This window comes from Eurypyga helias, unplaced genomic scaffold (assembly GCF_000690775.1).
Source record: "Eurypyga helias isolate BGI_N326 unplaced genomic scaffold, ASM69077v1 scaffold37549, whole genome shotgun sequence".
NCBI classification, from domain to species: Eukaryota; Metazoa; Chordata; class Aves; order Eurypygiformes; family Eurypygidae; genus Eurypyga; species Eurypyga helias.
Window position 1 is genome coordinate 24262 of NW_010272068.1, and position 14754 is coordinate 39015.

Consider the following 14754-nt stretch of genomic DNA (forward strand, 5'->3'; position numbering starts at 1 on the left):
TTGCATACGTAACCCATTACACTTCTGGCTTGTGCAATTCTTTCCACTTTGTGTGTTCTTGCTTTATAGAAAGCTCCCTAACTGAACATTTTATTCCTGTATATTTTAATGGCTTTTATTTAGTGCAAAAGGGAATACGTAACCTGAAACTGGTCGATACGCTATTTAACCCCTGACATTCAGCATTTGCATTGTGACTTGTTCAATGAGCGCTACACAACTTTTTTTCCTGATCCTCTGCGGGATTAAGTCAAAACAACTTTCTCTGGTGCCTCTCCTTTTGGAATATGTGCCTTTTTACATTTGGCTACCGTAGGTCACTTTCTGTCCCAGTGTCTCAGTCCTCTTCAGAGCGCTGTTTGCCAAAGACATCAAACTACTTCTCCCACTGGAAGTCTGGACGAGGGTTGGAGCACAGAATTCAACCTTCAGGTAGTTTGTGGTCAATTGGAAGTTTAATGGAGAAGACCAGGTTAATTTCATTGGCCATTTTAACCCTTCTGAAGCACACATGGCTTTCATGCTCTGAACCAAAATATGCAATTTCAAATCTAAGAGGTGCTTTTCCAGATACTTGGTGCATGCAGCTTTCAAATCCCCAGCCCTCTGCTCAGATGACCTGTGCTGTCGCCTGTCGAGCTGGCTTGAACTGGAGCCATTCCTGAAGTCCTGTATGAGGACTTTGCACCTTGACCAAGGTAATTGCTGACTGCCCAGCAGACAGTGTTCAGACAAGCCAGATGCAGCAGTATTACTACATGTCCAGTGGAAAGCTGCAAAATAACACTAGTCACAAAGCGTTTAAAATGGTTAACTTAATGCTGTTGGAAGAAGCTGCCAGGTGTCTTTGCAAGTGGTAAAAAGGACCTTCTTTATTGCTCTTACTCTACAGAGGTTTCAGGCCAAGACAGCACACAGCAATGTACAGCACTAGCTATTAACCTGAAATGAGCTAACCCTGATCCTGCGATCTAGCCCCAGTCCCAGCCCCTGATCCTGGCTGCAGCCCGTGATCTAGCCCCCGATCCCAGCTGCAGCCCAGGCCCTGCAGCCCGTGATCTAGCCCCAATCCCAGCCCCCGATCCCGGCTGCAGCCCAGGCCCTGCAACCCGCGATCTAGCCCCTGAACTTGGTGCTGACGATGGAGCTGCTGGGCTGTGCCATGCTGTGTGCTGTCATAGCTCTGTTCTCTGTACCTAATTGAGGTCGGCTAATGCCATCTGGATAACGGAGCCGGCTGAGATGGCACCTCCTGCCATGTAGACACAACCCAAGGAAAGGCAGAGGGTGGCCTCACGTAGTGCTGAGGTGGTCTCTTCTTGTGAGGAAAGTAATTCAACCTCAGATAGGCATTTCTTAGGGCAGGCTAGAGCGTGGAGCCCAAAAAGGTCCTGTTTCAGCCACTTTGCAGCTGTTAGAGTGGTTTCATTCTGGTAGATTCGGAGAGATCCTTGGAGGCGATGGGAGGATGGAAGGGAGCTATTCCCTATCCTCTATTGGAAGCCTGTAATCCCAAGTTGGCGGCAGTGTCTGTACAGCTGTTGATGTGACCTGGCAGCTCTGATGGCTCTGCCTATGTCCCCTCGGTCCTGTGCCAGCTGGAGTCGGGCATCTCTAGGGGGAAGGGACACTGGTGGTTAGCCAGTGTGAATTAGGGTTAAGGATGGGCAAATAGCACTGTGACTTCAGCTGACAGTTGTGTAAAGCAATGCTGCTCATTAGAAATACGCCAGTATTGAACCCCCTGCCAGTGTGGATGCAGGCCCTCACGGCGGAGAGGGTTGTGTGAGCTTGCATCCCGGCCAGGGGGACTCGCCAGGAGAGGCTTCTGATGGCGAGTTCTGTTACCTGCGAGGACTTTCTCATCGTTTTTTGCCCTCAAATCTGTCTATGTCATGATCAGAAAAGTTGTGTTTTGGCTTCATCCCTGAGGGGTAGGGGGAAACACGTAGAATTCATGATGCTAGGAAGAAAAAAGTTGTTTCATGACTCTTCGGTTGACTGCTATCTTATTGGAGTTGACACATACAATATAATGGCACTGTATTTTAAACGTTTAGTTTTTTACATCTTTAACCATCTTTTTAAATGCGATAAAAGCATTTTAGCTTTTGAAAGCTTAAATGGTTTGGTCTTGTTTAGGTGAAGACCCTCTTCAATTTTTTTAAATGGGTCAAGCATTAGATACTTCAACTGGTTGCATTCTGATTAGAAGGGTCCACAAAGATAACTACATAAGATAGAATATTCACTTAAATTTTGTCTCTTAAACTACCAATGTGAATGTCATAATTATATATTTTGTGGAAAATGGGAAATTATTTCTCCTAAGTATAAGTTATTGTGCAAAATATGGTATGGCTAAAGAAAATGATAGTTTAAGTTTTAGTTTTAGAAATCTTAAAGATATAAAAGTGTATTGCATATGCATAAACAAATGTCATTTGTTCTATTTAATTTTTATGTAGCTGTGTAACTTCTTTTTTCGCTTATCCAATAAAACAAACCTTGTTACTTGAATATTCGTGTTTAACTTGTTTGGAACAGTGATCAATTTTTGTAATAAAATCTTATAACCAAGGGGGGAAAAAAAACCATGCCTCAGTTGTGCTTAACGGTATAGCAACAATGTACAATCAGATGCTTAAGACCATAGTAGCCATAACTGGTAGTGCAGCCACAATGGTTGTCTCTTGATATATTTAATACCAATGGGGATAACGAGTTGTTAATATATTTTTACAAGTTTGCAACCAGGAAGACCCCATAAATATCCACTAGAACACTTTTTTAATAGTCAGTATAAGAGTGAAAATCTTATTCTCTTAAAGCAATGTCCTGACAAACATTTTTCTTGCCTGTACAAATACATCTGAAACAACGTTACGAAAATATGCTCATTGTCACTTTAAATTTCAGTTTTTAGTCTCTAAATTGCTGATATGCTGTCGGTATTCTTGCACACCAAATATGAGCCAAACAGTGCATTACACTAACTTGATCACTAGATTTGCAAACAAACCTCCAAATCAATGAAGCGCAAAAATACCGTAGGCGTTTCTGATAACACGTGTTTTCCTGCTCTGTATAAATTCATGCATAGCCCTTTCAGCGACGAGTGGCCTCGTATTTACTCTTTACAAAAAAAGAAAAACGACAGATTTTTATTAGCTCCAGCTCGTCTTCAGCAAGTCAAAATCTAGTGATCTTGTGCAATGCCCCTAAAGCAAATACTTTCTGCCACTCCCTGGATTAATGCAGCTTTTCCTGTTGATAGTAAAGCACAATTGCAGTGAAAGTTACAGTTCAGAAGATGGAAGGTCAGTATAGTCTATGCATGTTGTATAATAATGAGTGTTTACATTCATATTCTCCTAAAATAAAATTTATACTGGAGTGTATAGTATTCCATTATGTAGATTTTATCAACTTTGTTAACTGCTTATAGATTGCTTAAAAGAAGTTTTTTCAAGATTTTAAAAGATGTATAAGGTTAAGTTTGCAAATATAATGGAAATGCTGTATAGCTTTTGAAGTGATAAAATACTCGTTGGGATTTTAAAGAAAGTATGTTGTAATAATACCGTTGTAAGTAATATTTTAAATGTCTTTTTTGCCTGTTTTCTATTATTCAGCACACTTACTGTGATGAATGTTCATAGCATTATAAAATTGCTTAGCCACTGAAAAGTAACATTTGGTTTTGGATTATTTTACTGTATAAGGAATTATAGTGGGGTAAATTCCTTTGTGAAATTCTACATAATTCATTTTTCTATGATTTCCAATGTTTGCTGACATCAAATAAAACTTTTTCAAGCCATTGATGTAATAAAATACGTAGTAAGATGTTATTGATGTAAAATATGGTTCTAGTAGGTAATTGATCCCCTACCTTTCAAATTTTGGTCAGGAGAACCAATGGGGTTTGCCCCTTCCTGTACTGCATCGTCTGCGTGTAGGTGTCAGCGCAGGTTAACTGCTCCTGGCATCGCTGGGCACGGTCCTGGTCTCTTGGGAACCTTGAGCGGCCCTTCGTATGGTGCTGCCAGCCGGAGCTGCCCGCTGCTGTTCACGCCGGCGGCCCGGGAGGGTCCGATGCTCCTTTTGCCGCGGCGTGGCACGCTCCTTCCCCAGCCACAGGCTCTGCAGTCCCGCTGGCATGGGCATCGTCTTCGGGTGACGGGCAGCTCGTGCTTGGGAGGTGGTGGGACTGGGAGGCTGGCTGGTCTTGAGGGAGTAGAGCTGGAGTCTAGCTCGTAGGGTAGGAGGGATGGAGACTAGTTGACGGCATTGTTGGATTGTAACGGGGAGCTGAAGAGGCTGCGATCTGCTGCGTGTGAAGAGCTAGCGCTTGGCTGTGCGAGGTAACAGGATCATCCCACCATGAAAGAGAGGAGTTTAAAATGTATAGGAAAAACTTAGCAGTGTGAGGTGTTGCTATCACAGGTGCTCAGAATAGTAGAAAAACTTGCACTGGTGTTGATTGTTGGGATTTTCAGGAAGGTGATACTTCCCGTCTTCATGTGCTGGGTGCAATAGCACTAAATGCAGGAGAACGGACCAGCCGGGATAGGGCGGTTTGGGGGAGACGGCTCTGTGTGGTCCCGTTACGCAGTGCTCTGTGAGTCCGGGTGCTAGTGCAGGGTGAAGGAGGAGAAGCTTTCCTTGTTCCTCACACATCAAACGCAGAACCAACGCAGCAGGGTGCCGTGGAGGCTTCCAGCGCTCTAGTGCGTGGAGGGCAGGGGTTAGGCTACCTTGCAAAGCAAGGGGAGGGCGGGAGGGAAATGGGCTGGGGGTTTTGGAAGAGCAGACAGCATTTCTAAGAGTTGTGGGTGTTTCCTCAAAGACAACGAAAGAAAGCATCTTTCATTTTCCTGGTGCTGGAGAATATGTGTACCAGTATTGCAGTGATCCGCTTTTTTTTTTTTTTAGCAGAGCCATCTGTCTCCGAGACCTTTCAGCCCTCACCCTTCAGTACAAACCAGCCCTTCCTGCCCATGTTCCCCCACCCCAGAGTAAAACAAAGAAAGGAAAAAGAAGGAACTTCCCCTCCTTTCAGGAAGGGAATGTAAGCAGGTGAGGCCACTGGGAATTCCCCGACCTGAACACACACCTGAGGAATCTCCTGGGGAGCCCAGAAGCAAAGGTGAAGTGGTGGTAATGCTACTGGTGTTTAACAACACAGGCGCCACACTTCTGTGTGGTAACGGTATGTACTTGGAAATGGGAATGCAGTGTTGGATTGGTGCTGAATGGATTTAAAACGCTGTATTTGGGATTCCTGATAGCCTGTCTCCTAACATAAACAAATGGGTGTCAGACAGCTTCCAGTGCCCTAAGGCACCCTTGCTCCAGCCGCTACTCTGAGTTAGACGTTAAGGTCTGACCTTAATTAAGCTTTGGGCCTTAACTAAGAACGGGAGCATCTGTATATGGGGAAACCTTAGTTTCCAGACCATATGCACGCATCTTCCAGGTCTTTCCCATCTCTGCCAGCTCTGGAGTGTGAACAGCACAGCAGCGCTGAGCGCTTCTCCCACGGGATAGCGATAGAAGCTGGAGTTCAGGCTGAAAGGGGAGAGTGTGAACAGCACAGCAGCGCTGAGCGCTTCTCCCAGGATAGGAGCTGGAGTTCAGGCTGAAAGGGGAGCGTTCAGCGTTGGTGCTGCTTGTGTGCTTCGATCTTAATCTAATCCCCAAGCGTTAGCTTTATGAAATCACACTATAAGCATGGATTTTATTTCATAAACCAACTTCCAGTCTGAAAGATACAGTGTGATGTTTGAGGGTGGACTGGGTATCAAACCTATTATCTCCTTCTCCTCTAAACCATGCCCTGGCTTATCCACCTGGATTGCCTTGGAACTAATAAGAATAAATGTAATTTCTGGTCTTGCTTTTAGTAAGCAGCAAACAAAACGTGTGTGTGTGTAAAAAGCTCAGCGAAGGGCCTGCTGGCCGTGGTAGAGGAACAGTTTGCTTTTGCTGCAGAAGGGCGAGGGAGAGAATCACCGTGAAGTCTTAAGGGAGCCGGTTTCTGGAGTCATCAGGAAGGGAAATCTCAAGCAGAGGAGCATACGGGGGGTCTGAATTTTTGTCAAAGGTAGAGAAATCACCTGGAAGTTTCCACTACTGAAAGGGGAGCGTTTTGCATGGAGGAAGGCTGCAGGCCTAGCCTAACGTGGGCAGCACGGGGTAGGGGGGAAAACCATCCATCAGCCAAGGAGTTTACACCGGGGAGGTCAGGAGTGATAGAGGAACCGAAGTGTGTCATTCCGTTTGTTTCCAGGCAGAGACTGTGGTGAGGGAGGGGTGGAGATGTTTGTTCTGATTCTGGATGGACACTACGTGTTCACTAAGGTGGTTTGGAACAGGAGAAGGTGTGTGGGATGATGGAAATAAAACGTGCACGTGTGACCTGGGAGGAGCTTTTCCCCATCTGCACGCTTTGGGGAAGCAGATACAACTCGTCTGACACCATATGGAACTGTGTAGCTTAGCAAGACCTGAATGAGCTTTTAAAATGGAGAGTGATACTGTGACTGACAAAACTCAGCTGATTTCTGAAAGAAAAAGGTGAATAGGAGATGTAGGCAGCTGCAGACTTCTTGATACTGCCTTGTGTATTCAGGGCTTAGAGTAAGTCATGACGGAAAGGAAAATTAGGTGAATTAATAATAAAATGGGAAGAATGGGCACAGCGGGTTTGGCAGAGAAAGACTCGTGCCTGACTAGTCAATCACAAGGCGCAGGATTCATCAGTGGATACAGATATCACTGCCTGAGCTCGCTGTCCAGAACGCCTGAGAGAGAAGTAAGTGTGCCTAGGGTATAATTAATTTAATCCTAAACTAGATGTTGAAACTGATCTAATGTACTACATCCTGAAAGTGCTTATTTCTCTCCTTATTACAGACTACAGGCAGAGCCTAGGGCTCTGTCTCTGATGTGGAAGCTGGACATTAACTGCCATGGCTGCCTGGGCTTGACCCCGGGAGGGACAAGGACTGAGACCCCTCAGCACAGTGCTGGGCATTGTACTTCCAGCTGGAGGAGGGAATGTGGATGCCATCATACCAATGCTTTGGAAAGCTCCTCGGGGATATTGCGTACAGTCCTGGCTCATCCTCTGGAAGACAGGTCTGCCTGAGCAGATGGAAATGAAGGGAGGGCAGCGCTTGGCTTGCTGGGCAGGCGGAAGGGGCTGGGGGTTGTGCCTGTTCTCTCTAAATAGCACCCTGGGTCACAGGTCAAGATAAATGCAGTGTTGGTGGGAGAAAAACTAGGCTGGATTTTAGTCTGTCCATAATCTTAGTGAGGTGATTCTTCCAGGTCTGGGGACAAATCTCTCCATTAATCCTAACCCTGAAAGTATGTGAAGGAGGTGCCATGGTCAGAGCTGAACTCTGTACGGCAGAAGATTCTTCCCAGCTCCCTGCTCCTTGGCACAAAGGGTTTTGGGCAAGCTCTGGTTTGCCAGTTGGATCCACCCTCGCTGCCAGCTGGTTTTTCTCCCCCAGGAAGGTGGTGGTGTCCAATCACAGGTATTTTTTGCTGTTGGCAGGGCCATGGCTTCTAGTGGAAGGGTGCTCCAGGAGACTCACCTACCTCTGATCGTACCTGAAGTTCCCTCTGCTCTGGGGGCCTGGCTGCCTGCAGCTGGCCAGGGCGTTGCAGGGGCCAAGCAGCTCTGTGGTATGAAATATGGAGAGAGGTGCTGCGAGCATGAGGCTGTGGATTGGAGACTGAGCCTGCACCATTATGCTGGCTTTGGTTGGGATGGAGCTAATTTTCCTCAGTAGCTACTATGAGGCTATGTTTTCGTTGTGTTGAGAAGAGTATTGATAACACACTAATGTTGTTAGTTGTTGCTAAGCAATGTTTATATCAAGTCAAGCACTTTTTCAGTTTCTCCCACTGCATCTGTGTTCCCAGCTTCTTCTCTATGAGAAGCTGGGAGGGGACACAGCGAGGTCTGGGTCTGGCTCTTACTGCTTGGGGACTGGCTGGGTGTCAGTTGGCAGGTGGTGAGTGGTTGTATAATTTATTTTCCATTATTTTCATTACATATTATTAATAGTAATATTAGTTATTAGTATTTCTTAGCATTGTTAGTATCAGTATTTCATTGATTTTTCAATTATTAGATTGTTCTTATCTCAGCCCATGAGTTTTTTCAGCCTTCCCTTCGATTCTTTCCCCTATCCCACTGGAGGAGGTGAGCAAGCGGCTCTGTGGTGCTTTTTTGCTGGCTGGGGTTAAACCACGGCAACCAGGATGAAGCTGCTGGCTGACAGCTGTGAGGGTGAGAGCTGGGAATGGAGGGCTCCCTGGAGCTGTCATGTCCATTGCCATGCTCTGCGTGCTGCCTGTGGGGTGCAATAAATGGCTTTGGGATAGAGGGAAACTAAGAGCAGCCCTTGGCCAAGGAAAAGTTGTGTTGTGGTGCTCTGGTCTATAGTTTGCACGTGCTATTCTGGGAATAGAATATGATTTGAAGGAGCCTTGGCTGGCTCCAGTGGCCTTGCATGCCTTGGACTGTAGCCTGCAGCAGACGGGCCACTTGCCATTGGGATGCAGTGACTGCCTGTTCTCCCGGTGCCGGACCCAGGACCTTGCTGCTGGTGCAGGGAGGCTTGGGAAGGGCATTCACGGGAACACCAGCAGATTCCCAGAGATTACTGCTGCGTTGGCTTTGGGATTTTGTGTTGGCTGATGTTTTCTTTTTCCTTATGTGAGATGAACTGGGTTCCCTATGGGAAAGATTGGCTTGAAGGATTCTGTTCATTTTAATTTCAGGAGCTGCTGGATGCAGTTTCCCCAAGCTGCAGCACAGCATGTCCTCTCAGCTTGCCTTTATCACGGGTACCTGAATGGCTTGTCCTGCTTTCCCGTGGGAAGGGTCCCTACCCCTGTCCTGTGTTCCTTCCTCGTGAAGGAGGATTAAATCTGCTTGTTTGACATATAGTGGGATATCTGGGACAGAGTTAGAAACTTCTGGAGCTTCTAAACAAGTATGTCTTCTGGAAGGTCCCAAACTTAGTTCCTTGTTGAAATGTGCCTCTGGCCACAGAACTCGCTCCCCTGTGGCTTGGTACCTTTTCAGTACTCCAGAAGTGGGCCTGTATTGGGTGGGAAAACCCTCACTAAACCCAATTTCCATTCTTTTGGGCCCTGTGTCCCACGTCTCTTGAAGGGACAGCTCGGGGTAGAACTGTCGTCGTTCACTAAAGCCAAAAATGTTATTCTTGCATTTGTCCCACCGCTTTTGGCCTTTCCCATACAACTTTAGGGACAGCTTTTCTGATGCCAAAAGTAAGTTTGCACGTCTGACCAGTATCTTGTGCCGTTAATGTTCTCCGTTAAAAAAATAAATTCAAAACAACTACGAAAATGCCAAACCCAAAAGCAGTTAATTGGATGTTCTATTTAAGCTAATTCCCCTTTGCTGCGTGGCTGGTCCTCTCCTCCTTGCACGACCAAGTCTCGCTGGTATGAATATTCTGAGAAGATAACTTTTAAGCTTAATCAAATTCTCCTTTAGAAGTATTTGTATAAAGATTCCAGTTTCTGCAATTAATCACGGGAGGCCCTGGGTTCAGTGCCATGCCGTTGTCGGAGGCAAACAATACCCCGTGTCTGCGCTCCATCACAACCAGCCTCTCGGTTTGACTTTCAATGAGTGACCCGGAACCACAGTGGGATTTAGCACCAGAAAAATAATTTAAGAGAATTGTGCTATGCACACAGGGAAGATAAAGTAGTCAAGCAATTTGTTAGGAACAATGCCTTTAGCTCTAGGCATGGATGGATAACTCCTCTTCCTCCTGGTTTTATTTTTTATGCGTCGTTAGCAGTGAGTACTGGGATCTGCCCAGGGCTCCGGATTTGCGGTTCAGAATCCAGTGTCAAGAAAGAAGATCCATAATAAATAACTATGAACTGACTTGCATCTTCACGGCTCACAAATGTCTGCTGCCGAGTGTGTCTATGATGTGAAGTACACTCGGTCCTCTTCTGCCAGCCTCAAGGTGCAGAGAAAATCGCTTACAATAAGAGGAAAAAACTTCATTTTTATATATATACATAAAAATTACTCATGACTCCCTAACTTCTGCTGGATTTCCCAAGACATTTTTTGCACCGATGCTTTAAGCAGCAAGTCCTCCACTTGAAGATGCCCCCGCTATAGGCATTCAATAGACAGTAAGGGAGGCTAATCCGAGCCTTGTTAGGTGTTTTTCCACAGTCTGCAGTAAGAGTTGGACCAGGTGGATAGTAAATAACTTTATAACATTAGAGCAAATGCAGTTTGAAATGATTACCTGTCAGCCTCTCGTTAGTGCCTGGGCCCAAGCAGAAGCCTGACAGGGAAAGATGTGCCTTGCTAACGAAGGAAAGCGTCAGCACGCTGTGAGAAGCAGCAAGGTTTCAGCAATGCTTTATTGACGCGAGAGAGCATCTAGCACCTCTGAATTGCATCCTTTTTGGTCGGTGAACCTGTTCTGAGGACTTGGAGGAGGGAATTACGTTGCATTCAGAAACCATTTGCTGCTTCCTTTGTCCACCAGAGATGGTCATTTTCTGGATCAAATGGGTTAATCTCAAGGATTTTGCTAGTGCTATGTGTTGACAAGAGGGCAGTGCCTTCAAATCTGACTGTGGTCCAGTTCTCTGTCCTTCTGCAATGTTTTGCTTTTGCTCTAGTATGAGGAAAAAGAAAAATCTGTAAAATGATGCGAAGAGGGCTTATATAATTTTTTGTTGCTGCTCTTGCATTTGAAGGTTGCCAAAAAACAGTGGAGCCATCTCTGGTTTTCTTGTAAATGTTCGTTTTTTCATTTAGTAACTCAGTTTTGTTTCCACAGCCTCCTGGGATGGAGAGGTCACGGTCCTGTATAAATGGAAGCTGAGTAATTGAGATGGCTTTCAATGTTTTTACATTTTACTAAAAAGTTTAATGTTTACTTAATGCCCTGTAAACGCTCAGGAGAATACACCTTTGTTTAAAAATTCAGAACCTACTAAAGGCTTCAAGCACTGCTGAGTTGTTAATGTGCTCGTGGAGGAGGAGTAAAACTATAATTTCTGCGAATTTCTGCCAAAACGAAGTCAACATTAACTCAGTAGAGAGTACTAGCGTCAGTGTGAAAGCACTGATGTCTGCAGATGGGAAGTGTCAGGATGTGTCCTTCCTATGGATAAGTAAGTCCTAGAATAATGTCTAGTTAGGGTTTGGATGGCCAACTTGTGGGTGTTAGGGAGGTAATACCCTCAGTTAATGTTGCACAGTTGTAGAGGAGCAGTTACGTACGTAAGGAAGAAGGCCTTTCCTAACCCTTGCCATACATGGCTGCCAAAGGCCCCACTGTCATTTTAGGCAGTGAACTCCAATAAGGTGTTGTACAAGAGGTTGGCAGTAGACGTGTCTAGTAGGAAAGGGCCATTTTTGACTTGTATCAAACAAAGCCTATGAAAAGTCATTGCTGGTGGGAAGGGGGATGACTTGTGGAGCTGTGTGTGGTTGTGAGTGTGGCTGTGTTGGAGGGACGTTGCCGAGGCTGAGATTGGGTGTTTGAGTAGCAGACTAGAGGGATGGTTCCTTGGATGGATGCAAGACGCTTCTGGAGAGAGACATCAGTATGGACTTGCTTTCTGAAGGCCGAAGTTCTCCGATGTTGGAGGGGTGTTGCCCTTACTGTTGGCTGGCTCCTTGGAAATGATGGTGTTTATAGCAGGTTTTCTGAGAACTCCTAAGCAGGTATAATCAAAGCACAGAGGAAGGTTGCAGAGCACAAGAAGTATGTCTTGATGCTATACACATCAACAAGCTTGCTGGGCTCCAGCTGCACATCACAAGAACAGTTGGACTTGGTGGTCTTAAAGGTCTCTTCCAACCTAAAATATTCTATGATTCTGAGAGATCCGCTTCTCATGACAGCCTATTATAGCAGGTTGTTTTCCTAGAATAGCCGGAGCTTTGGAGAACCCTGTCCAAATTTCTTCAGCATGTGACTATTTTGATTCTAAATGAGCTGTTCTGTAGGCAGACCCCAAGGGCCACTTGCCTGGGTGGCTCTAGCTCAGCTTGGTTTATTTTTCGTGTACTAATTATTCCTAGGAGATTCAGTTTGTGATTTCTGTTCAGCTGTTTAGGTGTCTCAGTTGTGAAGACAAAGTAACATGTCATTTAAGTAAATTAGTATGTGAAAACTGTGTCCTGAAGTGTTTGATTAATGCTTGTGGAAGTCTTTGGAAGCCGTGTGTTTGTGGCTGGAAGCTGGGCAGTGCGTGTTGCTGTCTTAAATACTGCCTACAGCAGAAGCTTGGAAAGAATCTGTAGATCCTGCAGGAGGTCTGGATGGTCATGGATGTGTCCTCACATTTCTTCTCCACTACCTCCTTACCTCCCTTTTAAGAAAAAAGGTCTTTTGCATGGGAAGCTCAGTCTGGATTGGAAGTCTGGATTGCTCCAGCCATTCAGAGATTCTGAAATCTACTGTGAAAATATCCACCTCGTGTCCAGTGGTGGTGAGGCTGTGGTAGAGTGATGGCAGGAACAGTGAGGGGACAGAGGGAAGTGGGGCGAGTCCGCGGTGGTTGGAAAGGAGGCACTGAGCGTAGGCTATGCCGTGGGTGCAGGGAGCAGTTTGGAGCCCTGAGCTGGCAGGATTTATTTCTACAGGAGCTGGTGGATGTTTCAGCCCAGGCTGTGTGGTAGGGCTAGAAATTACCTCTTGACGAAGTCCTGGAAATGAGGCAGCAAAGGGAATTAATCATGAGCAGAGCTGAGTGACAGATGTGCTGCGTTCCTTTATTGCTGTGAAACTCTGAGTTTGGTTGTCTTTCTACGCAAACTGTTTCTCGACAGCCTGCGTTCAACGCAGGAAAAAAACTGTACTTTGCCAGAGATGGTGAAGCTCTGAGGAGGAGAGAACGGGGAAGGTGTTCCCAGTGGCTGGAAAAGCGATTAATCTTGTCAGATGCCAGCCCAACTAATACCTAGTCCAAAGAATTGGGAACTGCTTGAATAAATTATGAATCACAAATGATTTATTTGGGGGTTTTCTCTGAAGAGAAGTCTGGATGAGTATAATCTGAGGGGGAGGCACAAGCTGTGCTGGAAGGTATGAAGGACCCACGCATCTAGTGATAAATGATCAAGTGGGATGAATGGTTCTGAAGGCCAGAAAGGCCCACAGCCATGTTTTCTGTGGCTTATCCCAGCACTCAGACTTTAATAACCCTAAAAAATCTCAGAACCTGCCAACTTCTGCACTGAGATCTGGTTCAGCCCCCCAGGCTGGCTGTACTTTCAGCTCTTCTGTGGCTCCTCAGGGACTCCTCTGGGTTTTCTGGTGTCTCCGTCCTGTACTCATGTCTCTCCAGGGTTGGGTTTCAAACCCACAGCTTCCTTCTGATGTACCGTGGCGACTTCCACACGCTGGGGGTGAGCTTGACCCCCCCCTGCTGTGCTGGGGGCAGCAGCATCGCAGAGGGTCCCACAAGGCTCGGGTTGGCAGGACAGTGGTGGGAGCAGATGGTGGGTGTGGGGCACGTGTTCTGCATTTTGTACCAGAGTGAGATGGTTTCTCTGCATCTGGCAGCCTTGGTATTGAGCTGAAGGACCCCATCCAGGCTCCTGAGCCACACGGTGCTGTTTTCTTTGGGAGGTGATGGCTTCTCAAGAAGACAAGCCATCTATGTGGGCAATTGTGGGAGTTTGCCCTAATTATCCCTTTCTCCCCTTTCCTCTCCCACACACTTCAGTAGTTCCCGTTGGGTAAGGAATGCCAATTTATTCATAATGACTTCTGCTTGATGTGACTGTTTCCACAGCCTTTATCATATCTCTGCTTCCAGAACATCAACTCTGTCACACCTGTAATTTATTCTTCAGCTGTAACGTAGCTCTTGGAAAGATGCCCAGGTTTGACTTCAGGCAACAATGAATTCACAAGGTCCCCAAGCAAGTCGCTTCTATAGTAAGTTACCTTTGCTGCCTTCATTTTCCCAGCATTTTTTTTTTTTTTTTGGCTTGGTGCATCTCATTGCATCTCTCTCCTCCTGCTAGGTTAAAGACTACTATCAGACACTTCTTCAGAACGTGGTACTTGTAAATGAGGAGTCACCTACATCATAGTCTCATTTTAGATAAACTGAGTAGTATGAGTTCTCTGCTATCCTCATGAAAAGGCAAACTTTACAGAACAGAAATAATTCCTGTCACCCTCCTCTCAAAACCATGGTGTTTGGCACTGGTAATACATGGAAATGATTCTCCCTTCCCCTGTGTTTTCTGACATAAATTGTCCAATAGGTACATTCTCAAATAGGTTCCTGTTCTACAGGTGCATTGAGGATGCTCTGGAAGTCAGAGCGCCTTGTTTAACCTGATCCTATTTACCAGGTTTCTCTTTTACAAAAGGCGATTTCCTCTCTTTACATCTGTCCTTGTGCTTCGGCCACAACTTGCATGGGAAATGAATGTCCGCGTGTGGCTGCTTTGCCTGTTTGAGGAACCTGGCCAGAGCCCATCTCCCAGCGTGGCGGAGGATGCTGAGTGCAGAAAGTGATTAAATGTTTGTCTAGCAAGCAGAGCAGTGTGTTTAGCTGCCTGGAGGAAACGCAGGCTTGTGGGACTCAAGCTAAGCTCATTCATTTTCTGATCCCTAAACTAATCTAACTGGAAAAATGAAATGCAAAATGAGAGCAATTCTGCAGTCTCTGCAACTCTCTTTAATTGGC